General features: G+C 38.8%; 1 long non-coding RNA gene across 1 annotated transcript; it reads right to left on the bottom strand.

The window, feature by feature from the left end:
- Positions 1-4,118: 4,118 nt before the first annotated feature.
- On the bottom strand, positions 4,119-5,420 carry LOC149753353 (uncharacterized). The gene is made up of 2 exons (XR_016395730.1): positions 4,731-5,420; positions 4,119-4,641 (listed from the first exon to the last, which is right to left on the bottom strand). It is a non-coding gene; the product is annotated as an uncharacterized LOC149753353 (long non-coding RNA).
- Between the last annotated feature and the right edge of the window lie 12,471 nt (positions 5,421-17,891).

Raw genomic sequence — 17,891 nt, forward strand, 5'->3', positions numbered from 1 at the left:
GTTGAGGCTACAAATTTGTATAAAATAATGGGAGGACCTTTAGACTAAAGTCGAAGTCTTTAGGGTATTGTCAATTCATATACTGATAGCCGATTTTCTTTTTATGCAGAAATGGCCACAAACTTGTCGCTCCAATCGCTATTGGATAGTGATAAGCTGACAGGATCCAATTTTAATAGTTGGCTTAGAAAGCTGAAAACTTAGCATAGTCAGACCAAAAAGATTAAAGCTGACCAGAGTCAGGCAGAATGCTTCTATTGTAAGAAGCAGGGGCATTGGAAGAGGAATTATCCGTAGTACCTTGCCTTATATGACCCGAATAGGCCAAGCAAGAGAAAAGGACAATCAGTTGCTGATCAAGGTATTTATATGATAATACCTTATAATTTCTCTATATGTGATAATTCAACCTGGGTATTAGATACTGGAAGTCTGTTTAATATATGCAATTCGTTGCAAGGACTTCAGGTCAATGAGAGATTTGAAAATAGCGAGAGATTCCTGAATGTTGGAATGGAAGATCTGTTCCAGTTCTAGCTTTAAGAAATCTCAAACTTGTTTTCAATTCTCATGTAGTTGTTTTAAGTGATTGTCACTATTGTCCTACGTTCTTATTGAATATAATTTCCGTAGGCCTTTTGGCCATGAACGGTTATGAAATTTTAATAAAGAAATGTTCTTGTGATATTATTATGAATGGTGTTACTGTAATGAATGGACGATTGAGCAATGGCATCTACTTGTTATCACAACCTGTTAATGTAATGTACACATCAAGTAAGCGCCTTAGAATAGATAATGTCACGGATGTCTACTTTTGGCATCATAGGCTAGGTCATAATAATAAGAACAGGATGAACATGTTAAGTAAAGAGGAAATCCTCAATGTTAATGATTGTGAATCATTGACAACCTGCGAGTCATGTCTCTTGGTAAGATGACCAAATCACCTTTTACCAGAAAAGGTGAACGAGCCAGTGATTTATTGACCCCTGTACATTCTGATGTATGGGAACCAATGAGTACAAATACTAGAGGTGGGTATTCATATTTGATTACGTTTACATACGACATATCTAGGTATGGTTATGTCTATTTAATGAGACATAAATCTGAATCATTTGAAATATTCAAATTATATCGTAATGAAGTAGAAAAACAAACTGAAAAGAGTACTAAAACTCTTCGATTAGATCGAGGAGGTGAATACCTCTCCAATGAGTTTTTGACATATCTAGGAGAAAATGGGATTCTTTTCCAATGGATTTCTCTAGGTACACCGCAATATAATGGTGTGTCAGAAAGGAGAAATCGAACTCTGTTAGACATGGTTCGATCCATGATGGAGTTTGCTGATCTGCCCATATTCCTTTGGGGATATGCACTTGAGTCAGCCTATTATATACTTAATAAGGTTCCAAGTAAATCTGTGAATAAAACACCACATAAGATGTGAACGGGACGTAAACAGGTGCTTTCTCATCTTAGGGTTTAGGGGTGTCCGACTTATGTCAAATGTTTGAAAACAGACAAACTTGAAGCCAAGTCTGACAAATGTTTCTTTGTCGGTTACCCTAAAGAAACTAAAGGATATTATTTCTACCTTGCTGAAGAACAAAAGTTGTTTGTAAGCAATAAAGTTGTACTCTTGGAGAAGAAATTCCTCAGAGAAAGAAGTAGAAGCTCTAATGTAGAACTTAGGAAAGTTCAACATATAGAAGACCCAACACCATCCACTGAACCTATTGAATCAGATTTGATTAGATCAGATCCTGAACCCGTCCTAGATGCACCATTAAGATGATTAGGTAGAGTACCACGTCAGCCGGACAGATACTACAGTTTCTTGGTCCGGGACAGAGATCTTGTCGAACTTGATGAAAACAATGAGGATCTGATCACCTATATGGATGCTATGCAGAGGCATGACTCTGATAAATGGCTTGGAGCCATGCAATCCAAAATGGAATCTATGAAGGTTAATGATGTATAGACATTAGTTAACCCACCCGAAGGGATTAAACCCATAGGGTGTAAGTGGATTTTCAAAAGAAAATAGGGCGCAGACAGAAAGGTGGAGACCTATAAAGCCCGTCTGGTTGTCAAATGATATCGTCAGCGTTATGGTATTGACTATGATGAGACGTTTTTTCCTGTGGCAATGCTCAAATCTATTCGGATTATGCTTGCAATAGCAGCATACTTAGATTATGAGATCTGGCAAATGAATGTTAAAACCGCTTTTCTAAATGGAGATTTAGAAGAGGAAGTGATCAAATCGTATGACTTCATTAAGAATGAAGAGGAACCTTGCATTTATAAATGGGCAAATGGTTCATTTATTATATTTCTTGTTTTATATGTGGATGACATTCTTTTAATCAGAAATGACATTCCTGCATTACAAGAAATAAAAGTTTGGCTATCATCTCAATTTGCCATGAAGGATTTGGGAGAAGCATCTTACATCCTAGGGATGAAGATTTATAGAGATAGATCTAGAAGATTGCTTGGATTATCCCAATCCACATACCTTGATACTATACTGAAGAGGTTCAGTATGATTAATTCCAAGAAAGGCTATCTTCCGATGGGCCATGGAATTAACTTCTCTAAGAGGGATTATCCGACAACCCCTCAAGAAAGAGAGAGTATGGATAAAATTTCATATGCTTCGGCAGTAGGATCTATATTGTATGCCATGACATGTACTAGAACAGACGTGGCACACTCACTAGGAGTAGTGAGTAGATACCAGTCTGATCCAGGTAGCAACCACTGGAAGGTTGTAAAAACTATTCTTAAGTATTTGAGAAATACTAAATATCAGTGGCTTGTCTACGGTGATTCTGACTTAAAACTTGAGGGATATAGTGATTCAAGTTTTCAGTCAGATCAAGATGATAGCAAGAGCGTGTCGGGTTATATTTTTACTCTTAAGGGTGGGGCCATCTGCTGAAAAAGTTCAAAGCAGCATACAATGGCAGATTCTACATATGAAGTAGAATACATCGCAGCATCTGATGCTGCCAAGGAAGCTGTATGGTTGCAGAAGTTCATCACCGAGCTTGGAGTGACACCCTCCATTGATGGTCCAGTGCCTGTATTTTGTAACAACACTGGAGCCATAGCTCAAGCAAGAGAACCCAAAGCACATCAGCGGACCAAGCATATTCTACGTCGCTACCACCTATTTCGAGAGATCGTCGAACGAGGTGATATTGATCTTCAGAAGATTGATACAAAAGAAAATCTGACTGACCCTACCAAAATTTTCGGCATCAAAGAGTTCAACGAATACAAGTCGAAGATGGGTATTAGATATTATGCCGATTGGCTTTAGACAAAGTGAGAGTTATTGGAAATTGTATCCTAAAAGTCAATCGTCAGCATATTGATGATTGAATTTTGTAAATGAATTGACAAATTAATAAAGTGTTATTTGGTATTATTCATCATTTTATTGAACATCTTCAAATTAACTCTTATATGATGAAGTTCTTAGGACTTATTTTATGATAAAGAAGGATTTATCTTCAAGTCCTTAAACCTGTTCGCGACCAAATGATATATTGTTATTAGGACGACAACATTATCGAGATTAGGTCATTGTGAGACTTATACGTTGGTTGTCCTCTTAACCAAGGAGTATGTGATAGTCAACTTTAAAGACCACGTAATAGCACGTATCTGGTACAATAGTGATTACGGGTATTGATCCACAGGGATTGGGGTACAGTTGTTTTTCTTTTTAAAATAAAAATATTTAAAAGGAAGAGTTTGTGAAGACTATTAAACTAAGCAATGCAATTAAAATGATATCAATTTAGGAGAAACCTAGGGCAAGGAATTCACCACTAACATCGGAATAAGGATTAATTATATTTTATTTCGTTCTTGGATTAACATGCAAATTGGCTACAAGCCATTAAGCATTCGAATAGAAATTCACAAAAGTAATTTAGGCATAATCCATCTTCAGTTGGCATGAAATGTCTACCCTAATCTAAGATGGCAGCACATCGCATCTTCCCTAAGCATGGACTATCTTATATTTACTTAGTGATCATGAAGAACAGTTGTATAAGCATCATACTTAAAATCACAGAAATTAAATATGAAATAAAAGAAGATATTCATTAAAAACAATAAGTTCATACAACTCCAAGAATATAAAATAAAATATAAAACCCGTGTCCCTTTATTAGGGTTGCATGCAGCCCCAGTGAAGAGATTAGCCTTCCATGAAGAGTCGAACAGTGGTACTGCAGGGGGACTTCATAATGATTGATTTTCCCTCCTTCCACCCGTCAGCTTCCTCTCAGCACCTCGTCATCTCTTCCTTTGGGAAATCATTCCCAAAGAACTCAAGAAACTCTTCTCCCTCTTTTGTTTCCCGTGAGACTTCCTAAATGATGGGATCGGCCTTCGTGGGGAAAAGAAGAATGCTCTGGTCTTCATGTCCGACTCCTTTAAATAGGCTGCCCACCTCCCTGTTCCAAATGTAGATAAGGATCGATGGCTGTGGGATAGAGTCGATGTCCCTTGATCCTTGAACATGGAGGATATGCTGTTGGATGCCGTTGGAGTTGAAGCTTATCCCGTGTGACTTTGTTCTGCTGGGAGAAAACCATCCGAACGCTGGGATGATCATGGAAAGATGCTGAGAAGATCTCGGATTAGAAGAAGAACGCCAGAATGGATAGACTACCTTTTTTATTGCCGCCTACCTCTTCCTCAAGCTCTGTCTCAAGCTGAATAGACTTATTCGATGGTCACTGCTAACCGCTATTCTGTTTTGAGGCAGGGGATGACGCTGATGAAGCTCACGGTTGAGAGGACTTGATCCTTTGATGCGGGTGCTAAGAATTGCTGGGAAGAGCGCATACGGTTGCTGGATGACTGGAAGATTATCCAGAAGTTGGGAAGAAAAACTTGGATGCCGTGAAGCTCGGGAGGATGAAGTCGAATCGTGGGTTGATTGCGAACAAAATCTGGGAGGAGATGACGCTGGGACTTTGCTGGTTCTGTTTTGAAGAAGAGGATAAAGATGCAAGCTTTGGGTTGTTGGGATCTCGGCTAATGAAATCTATCCGAACGTTGTATGGTTGCTGGTTCTCCTCCAGCAGAGAAGGAACACGCGGAACAGGGGAATCGGATAAGGAAGATCTTGGAAGAGAGCTCCTTCGTGATACTTGGGAAGAGGGTTCTGTTTTCGTGGGTGGTTAATGGCTATAATGAATGGTAGAAAATTTGGAATAAATCCGGATCGGTGAGCTTATTCTTTAGATGCGGAAGAGCTCTTGTTTGTTGACGTGGAAGGATCCTTGGCTGAGGAAGTTCGGATGATGCAGATGGATATGGAGGAGGTCACGGAGAAACAGGGGATTCGGTTGAGGACGTGGTCGAGGAGCAAGGAGGATGTGATTGAAAGTTATTCCTAGGTTCTTCGGTGTTTAGCATGCTAAATTTTTTTTTTTTTTGAAAACCATGGCTGAACCTGATCGGGTTGCCTACGTACCCCTTCACAAGGGGAATCAAGCCACACGTAGTTCTTTTAAAATTTCAAAAATACAGCGGAAAAATGAATCAAACAATTTAATTCATGCATGTTTACAAGATCAAATCTAGAAATCAGCACATTAAGAACACATAGGATTATGCCGGAATCGTTTAAACAATTATGCTAAAACTTTTATGCATGATTAACTATCAGATCTGAAACTTAAGAACTCTATTCCAATTAATCTCCGAATATCCATCGAATGGATTCTGAAGATATCTCCGTGAGGAGCCCCAAAAGAGGGTAAAACCTCGAGAATCGGACCTAGACCTTGACACCATAATAAATGATTAATGCTAGATTAATACCTTTTATGATGGATGAAAGTTGTGAATCTGATTCTTGACTTCGCAGCCACGCACACGAATGGCCTCTACGAGAAGTACACGCGAAGTCCTGAAGGATCTTCTGAAGGGAAAATATCCCGCAAAATTCGATAAAATCGGATGCCAAGTCAGAAAATCAGTTTTAAAATTTTATTTATTTATTTATAACAGGTATAAATAAATAACATAACTATATTATGTTTACCATACCTCGATCCCGCAGCGAAAGATGGTCGAGGTACTCTGGAACAAAATCTGGTACAGGGCCAAGTGCTGGATCAGATACTTGATCGGATGCTAGATCTGGTACTGGATCGGGAACTGGATCTGGAACTGGATCTGGTGCCGGATCTGGTACTGGTGGATCTGGTGCTATGCGAGGCCCGGATGTACGGACCCTCTACTTCACACGCACGCCAAGAAATGCAGGAAGATAGGATGATGTCTGTATAGTGCAAAAACCCTTTTGCAAATAAGCCCCTGGAAGAAAAGAATTTCAAAAATTCTTTCTTTCCTTTTTTTTTTCCTCTTTCTTCCCGTTTTCTTTTTCTCTCTTTTACAGGCTACTCAAAAGATCATGAATCTCCCCTCTTCCCAAATAAAATTTCTAGCTGTGAATGAAGAGAAAGCTAGCCTATTTATAGGCAAAGACAAGGCTGAACCAGGGAAGAGAAAACGCCAAAAGGGAAGAGTGAACGCCAAATGTTTTATGATTTTATTGAATTTTTTGAACCGTTTGATTTCAATTAAATCAGTACTATATTAAAGATGTTTCAAAACCGAAGAGACACGTCTCTTCGGATCTTCAAATGGTAGCCGAAAGAGGGAAGATCAAGCGGCCTTCGATGTGTTCGGAAGAAGAAGAAGTAACGCGGTCCACGGGAAAATTACTTGCAGAAAAAATTGGTCCACTGGACCGAGGAAGAAACCAGAACCAACAAAAAACGTGTCATTCAATTAAAGGGGCAAACAAGTCAATTTCCAAATCAAATTTGACTTTTCTTAAATGGGTTAATTCAAATGGGCTGAATCAAATGGGCTTGGGTCCATTATTGGTTCTAAACCAAATTGAAGACCAATTTGAAAGATTTTGGATCCGGAAAAATTCCACATGAATCTGATTCATGTGAACTCCAATTAGTTCAATTTTCAGATCAATCCAAGTCACACTTGGACTAGAATAAATATGGAATAAATTCTAATAAAATCATCATTAAGCCCAATTCATCCAATTCAAAACCAAACTCAACAAATGAGTCCAAATCAATTTCAATTACATTAATTGAAACTTGATTAAGCCAGAATACAGACATAATTAAATACACATCCATGAAATTCAGTATGTACCTCATGTTCAGTGCTAGTTGAACATAGACAAAACCAAATCTCAAATGACCCACAATTTAATTCTCAATTAAATTGGATCAAGTCCTTCCTACTTAACTTGACTTATGTGCGTGACTCCGATAGGTTCGAACACTAAGCCGGTAGTACATGAACCACTCCATGCACTAATCGAGGTGACCATCTAGCAATGATACCCGATGTCCGGATAGGTCGAATATGCAAAGCAACATTTAAGAACCCAGACGTATGGTTGTTGCATAATTCATCCCTATGACCATCGATGCTCAAGATGACCTCAGAGTGGACTGTCAACCTCTGGGTCCGGTCATCCATAGTGTATTTCAAATAATCAAATCAAGTGATCTATCACTTGGTTTACCCTGGCCAAGGTTTTACTGAATTGAAATACAGTGAGACATCAACTCCTAAAATCTGGAGCGGTCAATCCCATCTTGACTCATACACAGACTTCGCGAGTACTTGACTGCACCCAGCATCCTTCCGATCCCTAAATTAGAAATTCAGGTCATCCAGTGCCTAAGCACAGTGAGTTGCTTGCAAGTCACCGTGACAGTCTTAGGTCTAAGGGGTACTTATGTCCACACGCTTTGCGAGCTAACTCCCGACAGTGGAGTGCTACGCAGGTGAGTCACTATTCAGTGATGATGTACTTCTACATCTCACTTGTATGCCATACAGTGTCTCCACACTCCTTGGTTTAAGAGGACAACCAACTAAATGACACACAACGACCTATACTTGATATAGCTATCGTCCAATTGACAGCTCATCATTTGATCGCGAACTGGTTTAAGAACTAAATGATAAAACCTCTTTTATCCACTAAATTAGTCCTAAGGACTTCATCACAATACACAGGAGTTCAATTTGAAGATGTAACACTTGTGATGAATAGAAAATTGCCAGAATAAATTTTTATTCATTTTAATAAAACATATACACAATCCAATTTCTTACAATTAAAAAAATTGGCTTTGGGACACAATTTCCAACAACTCCTACTTGGACTAAAGCCAATTTGTACAATATCTTATACCCATCTTTGATTTGTGATAATCGAACTCCTTTACAGAAAGAGCTTTAGTGAATGGGTCAGCTAGGTTCTCCTTTCCATCGATCTTCTGAAGATTGACGTCACCTCGCTCCACGATCTCTCGTACAAGGTGGTAGCGACGCAGAATGTGCTTGGTTCTATGGTGAGACTTTGGCTCCTTTGCTTGTGCAATGGCTCCAGTATTGTCACAATACAAAAGAACTGGACCATTGATTGAGGGAGCAACACCAAGTTGATTTACAAACTTCTTGATCCAAACAGCTTCCTTTGCCGCATCTGATGCAGCAACATACTCTGCTTCGCATACGGAATCGGCTACTGAATGCTGCTTGGAACTTTTCCAGCAGACTGCTCCTCCATTCAGGGTAAACACAAATCCTGACATACTCTTACTATCATCATGGTCTGACTGAAAACTAGAGTCTGTAAACCCCACAAGTTTTAAGTCAGATTCTCCATAGATTAACCATTGGTCCTTAGTATTTCTCAAATACTTAAGGATGGTTTTCACCACCTTCCAATGGTTCTCACCCGGATCAGACTGATACCTACTCGCTACTGCTAGTGAGTAAGCAACGTCCGGTCTTGTACATGTCATGGCGTACATGATAGAACCTACTGCAGAAGCATATGGAATTCTACTCATACGCTCTCTCTCCTCGGAAGTTGTCGGACAATCTTTCTTAGAGAGAGAAATTCCTTGGCCTATCGGAAGATAGCCCTTCTTGGAATTCTCCATGTTGAACTGCTTCAACATAGTGTCGATGTACGTGGATTGGGATAATCCAAGCAACCTCTTAAATCTATCTCTATAGATTTTCATCCCTAGGACGTAGGATGCTTCTCCCAGATCCTTCATGGAGAACTGTGATGACAGCCAGAGTTTCAGATTTTGTAATGCAGGGATGTCATTCCCAATTAGGAGAATGTCATCCACATACAAGACAAGAAATGTGATCATTGAACCGTTAGCCCACTTGTAAACACAAGGTTCTTCTTCGTTCTTAACGAAGCTATACGTTTTGATAGTTTTATCGAAACGTATGTTCCAACTTCGAGAAGCTTGCTTAAGTCCATAAATGGACTTTTGTAGCTTGCATACTTTGGACTCGTCTGTGGATATGAAACCCTCAGGTTGTATCATATACACCTTTTCTTCCAGCTCTCCATTTAGAAAAACTGTTTTCACATCCATTTGCCAGATTTCATAATCCATATATGCTGCTATAGCAAGCATGATCCGAATAGATTTTAGCATTGCCACAGAAGAAAAAGTCTCGTCATAGTCGATACCATAACGTTGACGATACCCCTTGGCAACCAAATGGGCTTTATAGGTCTCTACCTTTCCGTCTGCGCCTCTCTTTCTTTCGAAGATCCATTTGCACCCTATGGGTTTTATCCCTTCGGGTGGATCAACTAGTGTCCATACACTATTGATTTTCATAGATTCCATTTCGGATCTCATGGCATTAAGCCATAACTCAGAATCGGACCTCTGCATAGCATCCATATAGGTAATCGGATTCTCATTGTTCTCATCAAGCTCAATGGGATCTGCGTCTTGGACCAAGAAACCGTAGTATCTATCCACTTGACGTGGTACTCTACCTGATCGCCTTAATGGTGCTTCTACATTGGGCTCCGGGTTTGATCTAATCGAATCCGGTTCTGTGGGTTCAGTAGTTTGTGTTAAATCTTCTATCTGCTGAGCTTCATTAAGTTCAACCTTAGAGGCAACAATTCCTTCACTAAGGAATTCTTTTTCCAAAAAGGTTGCCTTAAGTCCTACGAACACCTTTTGTTCATTAGGAAGGTAGAAGTAATAACCCCTAGTTTCCTTGGGGTACCCTACAAAATAACACTTATCGGATCTAGGACCAAGTTTGTCAGTTTGAGAACGTTTAACATAAGCCGGACATCCCCAAACCCTAAGGTATGAAAGTGTCGGCTTACGCCCAGTCCATATCTCATATGGAGTCTTCTTAACAGACTTACTTAGAACCTTATTTAGTATTATACATGCAGACTCTAAAGCATAACCCCAAAAAGATACAGGCAGACTAGTAAACCCCATCATGGATCGAACCATGTCTAACAGAGTTCGATTTCTCCTTTCGGATACACCATTGTGCTGAGGTGTTCCTGGAGGGGTCCATTGTGAGAGAATCCCATTCTCCTCTAGATAAGTCAAGAAATTACCAGAAAGGTATTCTCCTCCTCGGTCTGACCGAAGGATCTTAATACTCTTTCCAGTCTGTTTTTCTACTTCATTACGAAATTGTTTGAACATTTCAAATGATTCCGACTTATGCTTCATCAGATAGACATACCCATACCTGGATAGGTCATCTGTGAAGGTTATGAAGTAGGCATAACCACCTTTGGCACTTACGTTCATAGGTCTACATACATCAGTATGTATGAGGCCAAGAACATCGCTGGCTCGTACACCTTTCCAGAAAAAGGTGACTTGGTCATCTTACCCAGAAGACAGGATTCACAAGTTGGCAATGATTCACAATCATTGATTTCTAAAATGCCCTGTTGGGCTAACCTGTTTATCCTGTTTTTATTTATGTGACCTAACCGGCAATGCCACAAATAGGCTTCATTGACATTATCTAACTTAGGGTATTTATTAGAGGTGTACATTACATTCATAGGCAGTGATAGAGTATAAATGCCATATTTCAATTGTCCACGAAAAATTTTAATACCATTCAAAATGATATCACAAAAATTTTCTTTTATTGATAAACAATAACCATTTTTGGCCAAAAGGCCTACAGAGATGACATTCATTAAAAATGTTGGACAATAATGACAATCATCTAATATGACTACTCTAGATTCAAAAACAAGCTGAATGACTCCTAAAGCTAGGACTGGAACTGATCTTCCATCTCCAACGTTCAGGAATCTCTCGTCATTCTTGAATCTTCTACTAACTTGAAGTCCCTGCAATGAATTGCAAATATTAATTGGACTTCGGGTATCCAATACCCAAGTCGTAGAATCATAAATTGAAAAATTACAAGGTGTTATCATATAATTACCTTGTGCAGCAACTGTTTGCTGCTTTTTCTTCTTAGGCCTGTTTGGATCAAGGGACGCTATGTAAGCCGGACAGTTCCGCTTCCAATGACCCATCTTCTTACAGAAGAAGCACTCTGCCTTGCTCTTATCGGCTTTACACTTCTTAGTCTGGCTGGGCTTAGAGACCCCAGCACGAGCTTTCTGCACCTTCTTCTTCTTTCCTTTCTTAAAGGAAGAAAGTCCTGCAGAAGTCCCACCTACTACATTCATCGACTCCTTTTTGAGTTGGTGGTCCTTCTCATAGGTCTGCAGTAAACCTAGCAAACCATGATAGGATACTTCAGGTTTAATCATTCTATAATGACTAAGGAAGGTCAGGTAGGACTTGGGAAGTGAATTCAAAATGGCATCCTTGCCCAATTGCTCGTGCATAGGAAAGCCAAGTTTACTTAGGCGATCGATTTGTTCGACCATGTACAATACATGATCGGTGACCGATGCCCCTTCCCTCATACAGGCATTGAATATAGCGCAGGAGGTCTTATGTCGTTCAACATCATCAGGTGTGCCGAAAGACTCCTTCAACATTTGAAGAATTTCCATTGGCTACGCTTCCTCGAATTTACGACTAAACTCGTCATTCATCGAGGCCCTCATGATGCAACGCACTGTAGTACGATCGTTGAGCCACTTCTGATAAGCGTCTCTGATTGCACGTAGTGTATTGGCTGCAGGTTCCTCAGGTGCAGGATCCGATATCACATACAGGATCCGCTCATGCTTTAATACTATTTTCATCTTTCGATACCAGCTATCGAAGTTAGGTCCATTAAGCTTATCATTGTCTAATAGTGTTCGGAGGGATAATGAGTTAGCCATATCTGAAAAATAAAAAAAAAACCCAACTAATCAGTATATGATTTATTTAATCCTAAAGACTTGGACTTTAGTCTAAAGTTTTCTCCCACTATTTTAATCGAATTAATAGCCTCTACCTTTAATTCGAGGAATTACTTTAATTTCCTAGTGGGTACTAGAATCCGCATAGACTGCATACGGGCCCGAGGAAGGCTCGGCCAACCGATGTGCATCTAAGGGTAGGTACATTACCAATTATTTCTCTAAACAATTTCTAGCAATCAATTTTGCCCCAAGTGGTAATCAGTAGGCGGAGGCCTCCACTGAAAATCTTGGTTAGGTCCAACCATTAATGAACTAACTCGATGACACTACCTAATGTATGATCAAGCCCGAGGAAGGCTCGGCCAACCTAATCACAATTAGATAGCTCAAAAAGCTATCATATAATGAAGGATAATTCCAGTATTCAAAGGAACACCAGACGGAAGAGTCCTGCATGTTCAACTGTAATATTGAATCCATTATCATTCACCTTAATGGGAGGCTATGATCTAGTTATCTATATAACTTTATCATTTTAAGGACCTAATAATTTAGAGGATTTTAAATGATATGTAATACTGACCGATAATTCTCAATTCTCCCACTGACTTCACCAAGTCATACAGAGGACTAGCTCTTATTGGTCTATTAGACACCTAAATCAGTCACACTGATTTTGCTTAATGGCATGGGTGAGTGCCAAGTCTCAAGGTACCTTAATCAAAACTTGATCGACCAAATTGGCCAGGCAAGAGAGATCATGGGAGGGTTACGCCATTAACCTCTTTCCTAGACACCAACTATGTTGGCCAGGTAAGAGGTAGCCCCAATTAAAAACCATGATCAAATGCCGACTTACCTTAGACACCAATTGGTTTATCAAGTTGATTTAGGTTATCCTTGGAAACTCGGGCTCGACCACTGAGCCACAATCAGATCCAATTGAAATGTTTGGATATGATAAACTACAACTATTGAGTTTGATCATTTTATAAACCTAGATTTAGTATAGTTCAACTATTGATTAGATTAAATCATGTTTCTTAAGTTAGTCCATTTCAATTTGATTTCATGATTAGGTCTAACCTAGTCAACTAATCTGATTGTACTAACCCATGCCCCAAATCCGATGTTCAAATTTAAATTTTAATTCGAATTTCAAATTTTGAATTTTAAATCTTTATTTGAAATTCAAATTTTAAATTTTAAATTCAACATTTAATTCTTTATTAAATGCATTATGATCATGGATTCAAGGTGTCAATTTATTCCAAATATAAACAATTTATATTTAAATTTTGTGGTCATAATAAATTTAAAACTGAAATTTCATAAACATCAATTATGCATAATTTCACAAAAATAAACTATTTATTTTATGATACAAGTTAGTCTCAATTTTGTGCTAGGACAACCTTTTCACTATAAGGGGTTAACCTTATAGCAGGACAACCTTATAATTCAGCACAAGATTGATATTTTATCAATAAATAGATCTAATCTAAATTTAAAAATTAAATCATGCATAATTCTAGATATTATAGGCCAATTCCATCAGCCAACCTAGCTCTGATACCAGTTGAAGGGAAAATATCCCGCAAAATCCGATAAAATCGGATGCCAGGTCAGAAAATCAGTTTTAAAAATTTTATTTATTTATTTATAACAGGTATAAATAAATAATATAACTATATTATGTTTACCATATCTCGATCCCGCAGCGAAAGATGGTCGAGGTACTCTAGAACAAAATCTGGTACAGGGCCAAGTGCTGGATCAGATACTGGATCGGATGCTAGATCTGGTACTGGATCGGGAGCTGGATCTAGAACTGGATCTGGTGCCGGATCTGGTACTGGTGGATCTGGTGCTATGCGAGGCCCGGATGTACGGACCCTCTACTTCACACGCACGCCAAGAAATGCAGGAAGATAGGATGATGTCTGTATAGTGCAAAAACCCTTTTGCAAATAAGCCCCTGGAAGAAAAGAATTTCAAAAATTCTTTCTTCCCTTTTTTTTTTCCTCTTTCTTCCCGTTTCCTTTTTCTCTCTTTTACAGGCTACTCAAAAGATCATGAATCTCCCCTCTCCCCAAATAAAATTTCTAGCTGTGAATGAAGAGAAAGCTAGCCTATTTATAGGCAAAGACAAGGCTGAACCAGGGAAGAGAAAACGCCAAAAGGGAAGAGTGAACGCCAAACGTTTCATGATTTTATTGAATTTTTTGAACCATTTGATTTCAATTAAATCAGTACTATATTAAAGAGGTTTCAAAACCGAAGAGACACGTCTCTTCGGATCTTCAAATGGTAGCCGAAAGAGGGAAGATCAAGCGGCCTTCGATGTGTTCGGAAGAAGAAGAAGTAACGCGGTCCACGGGAAAATTACTTGCAGAAAAAATTGGTCCACTGGACCGAGAAGAAACCAGAACCAACAAAAAACGTGGCATTCAATTAGAGGGGCAAACAAGTAAATTTCCAAATTAAATTTGACTTTTCTTAAATGGGTTAATTCAAATGGGCTGAATCAAATGGGCTTGGGTCCATTATTGGTTCTAAACCAAATTGAAGACCAATTTGAAAGATTTTGGATCCGGAAAAATTCCACATGAATCTGATTCATGTGAACTCCAATTAGTTCAATTTTCAGATCAATCCAAGTCACACTTGGACTAGAATAAATATGGAATAAATTCTAATAAAATCATCATTAAGCCCAATTCATCCAATTCAAAACCAAACTCAACAAATGAGTCCAAATCAATTTCAATTACATTAATTGAAACTTGATTAAGCCAGAATACAGACATAATTAAATACACATCCATGATATTCAGTATGTACCTCATGTTCAGTGCTAGCTGAACATAGACAAAACCAAATCTCAAATGACCCACAATTTAATTCTTAATTAAATTGGATCAAGTCCTTACTACTTGACTTATGTGCGTGACTCCAATAGGTTCGAACACTAAGCTGGTAGTACATGAACCACTCCATGCACTAATCGAGGTGACCATCTAGCAATGATACCCGATGTCCGGATAGGTCGAATATGCAAAGCAACATTCAAGAACCTAGACGTATGGTTGTTGCATAATTCATCCCTATGATCATCGATGCTCAAGATGACCTCAGAGTGGACTGTCAACCTCTGGGTCCGGTCATCCATAGTGTATTTCAAATAATCAAATCAAGTGATCTATCACTTGGTTTACCCTGGCCAAGGTTTTACTGAATTGAAATACAGTGAGACATCAACACCTAAAATCTGGACCAGTCAATCCCATCTTGACTCATTCACAGACTTCGCGAGTACTTGACTGCACCCAGCATCCTTCCGATCCCTGAATTAGAAATTCAGGTCATCCAGTGCCTAAGTACAGTGAGTTGCTTGCAAGTCACCGTGACAGTCTCAGGTCTAAGGGGTACTTATGTCCACACGCTTTGCGAGCTAACTCCCGACAGTGGAGTGCTACGCAGGTGAGTCACTGTTCAGTGATGATGTACTCCTACATCTCACCTGTATGCCATACAGTGTCTCCACACTCCTTGGTTTAAGAGGACAACCAACTAAATGACACACAACGACCTATACTTGATATAGCTATCGTCCAATTGACAGCTCATCATTTGGTCGCGAACTGGTTTAAGGACTAAATGATAAAACTTCTTTTATCCACTAAATTAGTCCTAAGGGCTTCATCACAATACACAGGAGTTCAATTTGAAGATGTAACACTTGTGATGAATAGAAAATTGCCAGAATAAATTTTTATTCATTTTAATAAAACATATATACAATCCAATTTCTTACAATTAAAAAAATTGGCTTTGGGACACAATTCCCAACATCTTCTTCCGCAACAGTGCTAGCAGTTGCAGAACACTTGAAAGCTGAAATCTGCCCGTCGGGATTCAATCAACTCTTGATCAATCATCTTGAAGCAGATGGAGATGAGGTTTGTAAGAAAAGTAGAGGACTCAGATCTGATCTTGAATCTTCTAGATATTCACCCTGAAAACTCTATCTAAAATGGAGAAGAAGAGAAAGAGGAGGCGGGTGAGGAAGAAGGCTGCAATGGATGTGTTTTTGGTGCCCATGTTTGACCCCTTTTAATGGCCTCCGAATTTTTATTCAAAATTTGAAATTTATTTTCAGAAAACCTCTTTTAGTTGGCACATGCAAGGGAATAGGAACAACCCAAATCAGATATCTCAACCAAATCTGATTTAAATTCAAATTTTAAACACATGTGCAAGAGGGAAGGAATTTGAAATCCATGCGGCAAGGTAAAACACTTCATAATTTCGAAATTACCTCTTGAAATTCGAATTTAATCCATTCAAAAACTTATACGCCATCTTGGCTGATGGTTTGAGTGACTAAAATTATTTAACACATTGCTTAATGTTTGAATTTAAATTCAAATAACAAACAATATCGCCATGTATCAAGCAATGGGTCCATGTGCCATGCAATAATTTTGGTTTATTTAAAATTCATGAAATCCAATTCCATGTCACCAATAATTGCCACATCATCTGAGCCTAATCCCCTTGGGTTGCACCTAATCAAATTTGGTCAAACCCGAATTAAAACAAAGCAATTTGGTTGAACCCAATCTAATCAGGTCATACCCTAATTGAGCTCAAATTGAATCCAATTCAATTTTGGCTCATGCAAACTCAATCAAATTGAATTAATTACTTTGTGTTGGACCTAATCCAATTAGGTCAATCTCCAATTAAGAACAAATTAATTTAAAATTAATTTGATCAGCTTAAGTCCTTTTTGGTTCTAACCTAATCCAATCAGGTCAAAATCCTGATTGAGCCCAAACTTGAATCCAATTTAATTTGGCTCATCCTTAGCACAATTACTCAATCAAATTGAGTTTATTAGTAATTTAATTACTAATTAATCCTTCAATAATTACTTTAATTATTTTATAAGATAATTTGCCAATCAAATTGACCAAATTATCCCTGAATGATTCTTAATCATTCATCAGCTTTCTTGATCAATCAGGAATCTTCTATGCGTGTGACCTCATAGGTTCGAACCTAAGCCGGTAGTATAGGAACAATTTCCTACACTAATTGATGTGACCATCTAGCAATGGTACCCAACGTCCGGATAGGCCGAATATATGCGAAGCAAATATTCTGAAACCCTGAACTATGGTTACTGTATAATTCAATCCCTTTGACTCCTAATGCCAGGATGACTTAGAGCTCACTGTCAACCCTATAATTAGTACATACATTATGTGATTAACTTTAGATATCCCGTGACTCCTCACTGGGATTATCCTGGCCAAGGTTTCGCTAAATTAATCACAAGACATTATCTCCTGTTTTCAAGAGGGGTCAATTCCATCTTGACTCACAACTGACTACGCAAGTACTTGACTGCACCCAGTGACCTTCCGTCACTGAATTAGAAATTCAGGTAGTTCGGTACCAAAGTACAGTGAGTTGCTTGCTAGTCACAGGTTGCGGTCTCAGGTCAGAGGGCCAAACTTATACCCATATCCACTCGGAACATCTCTCGACAGTAGAGCGTTCCGGAATTGGTCACGTTCAGTGAAATGTACTCCTACACTTCACCTGTGTGGCATACCAGTTTCTTCAC

The sequence above is a fragment of the Phoenix dactylifera genome, chromosome 6, assembly GCF_051530095.1.
Source record: "Phoenix dactylifera cultivar Ajwa chromosome 6, Ajwa_hap1_PhDact_Kaust_v1.1, whole genome shotgun sequence".
Taxonomy (NCBI): domain Eukaryota; kingdom Viridiplantae; phylum Streptophyta; class Magnoliopsida; order Arecales; family Arecaceae; genus Phoenix; species Phoenix dactylifera.